This window comes from Poecilia reticulata, linkage group LG19, assembly GCF_000633615.1.
Source record: "Poecilia reticulata strain Guanapo linkage group LG19, Guppy_female_1.0+MT, whole genome shotgun sequence".
In the NCBI taxonomy this organism is placed as follows: domain Eukaryota; kingdom Metazoa; phylum Chordata; class Actinopteri; order Cyprinodontiformes; family Poeciliidae; genus Poecilia; species Poecilia reticulata.
In genome coordinates, this window is record NC_024349.1 from 27492896 (window position 1) to 27495243 (window position 2348).

The following is a 2348-nucleotide window of genomic DNA, read 5'->3' on the forward strand; positions in this document are numbered from 1 at the left end:
TTTTTGCATATATATTTTCATTAAGGTTATTTATGCAACTTACCGTAACCCAAAACAAGCTTATAAAATACAATGCGGTTTTAGGTCAGTTAGGATTAGCAAAAATGTGTCTGTTTGCTAAATGGCAGAAAAAAAATTATGATTTTTTTTCCTAAACTCTGACTTAAGTCAAATGTTCCTTACATAAGCTTGTCACATATTTTATGTATTCATATATTGCATTTCCCATTTAATTAAAAACAAAATGCAAAATCTGCACTATTCCATCCTTAGAACTATATTTATACCAATCAGTTGCTCAGAGATTGGACCAGTTTTTCTTTAGTTCTGAATGGGACCTGTCTGCTGTAGCTTCACATATGACCATCTAATTCTGGGTATGTATAGATAATGGATGGCTGGAGGGACAGATCTTGTTTATAATAAGCAGATAAAGTACTAAAAAGCCTGTTTTCCCTTTAATTTATTGCATGCATTACAATTAAACATGCACTTTGTATTTAATTTGGTGGTATGTTGAGGGTCTTTGTCCAATTGGAACACATTGGGGCAATGTTTAACTTCCTGATTTACTGAAATACTGAATATTTCTACATGGTCATTTATTTTGTGAAGTGAACTAGTTCGTTCCGCAGTAAAACATCCCTACAACATGATACTGTACTTCACTTGGTGTTTGCAAACTTTTCTATTGTTAATGTTTAAATGACATTGTTGATTTGATTTTAGTTTTCACCAGACCATAGGATATGTCTCCGGAGATTGACATGTTTGCAATTTCAAACATTCTGGTTTTTTTGGTGTTTTTGGATCAATGCATTCTCACTCTCCAGGTGCGTCTGAGCCCATGTTGGTACAGGACTTATTTACTGTGAATAAAGAGACTGACGCCCTGAAAAACCTATGGACTCAGAATGGAGTTAAAAGTATTTTATTCTGGAGATGTAAAAACTCACTAGAGTGGCCCGGAAATTCAGTCATGACACTAAAAATAAAGTGTTTTATAAAAAATGTAAAAAAAGACAGCAGCAACAGCCCACTGGATCATCAGCTGCAGCACTGCAGAGGGAAGGGGAGAGATCGGTGATCTGAGAAACACTCCAAATGAATCCATTAGTGTGTGAGATAAACACACTAACCTAATCTGCCGATCAGCTGTAGTACTGATCAGCCGAGAGGCAATGAAAGGAGCAGACGCTGATGGAGAGGTCAGGGGTGAGAACCTGGGAAAGAAGATCGCTGATGCATGGAGACGCTCATGTTATCCGCTTCGGTCTATGATGACGTGCTAAACGCCCCATATCGTTCAGCACATGCACAATTCCTCATCCAAATCCTGGGTCAGACAGGCAGTGCTGTGGTCATTCACAAAGAGGCAGAGAGAAAAGTAATTATTTGTAGGAGCAGGCATCAGTGGGAAATGTAAGACATGTGTGGGTCAAAGCCCAGATAGACAAACAGCAACAATTAGACAAGGGCAAGGCAAAGGGGACAATCCAGGAACAAGAGCAAGATCACAACTATGAGGATGAGATGGAGAGTGCTGGAAGAATTCTTGCATAATGTGTTTGATAATCTTGCAGCATGAGTGTGTCTGAGGTAGGTTTAAGAAGAGGAGTAATCAGGGAAGCAGCACAGATGTACTGAATAAATGGTAATGAGGATGGAACATGGCATGAATTGGCTCAGAAAAAAAAGACACAAGGCTGATTGTGAATATCACAAGAGAGATGTCTACATGGTCAACAGACTGGAGGTCAGGGGACTGAAAGGAAGGAGCGCTGGTTAATCAACCATTTCAGAGAGCAGTGAGGAGATGTGAGATTGCCTGGAAAGTCTTTATATCTTATTTGGTAGTTTGTAGGTCTGGTGGATGAGGGCTATATACCCAATTGGGGCTAAAGTTGGCAGATCCAAAAAGACTCAAGTGTGTTGAGGTGCTCTGAAAGGTGGCAAGGAGATCTTGAGAGAACACCAGGAGGTTGAAGCCAGCAAGGAAAGACAGCAGCTGATTGATCACTTGACATCTTCAGATTTCCCACTTGATATCCTCCCTTTGCATCTCTTAAAGGAAACATTTCACATTACTGGGCCCAGTATTCTACAATTGGTAAATTGTTCTTAATCATGTTTGCTCTGTTGCTTTCAAGCACACTGTAAACTGTTATTAAAAAGAAACATCTTGGAAGAAAACAATTTCTACATGTAGGCCTTCATCTGAAGTCTTTTGTTCCACATCAGCATCTGGTGGATATCCATCCATCCATCCATCCATCCATCCATCCATCCATCCATCCATCCATCCATCCATCCATCCATCCATCCATCCATCCATCCATCCATCCATC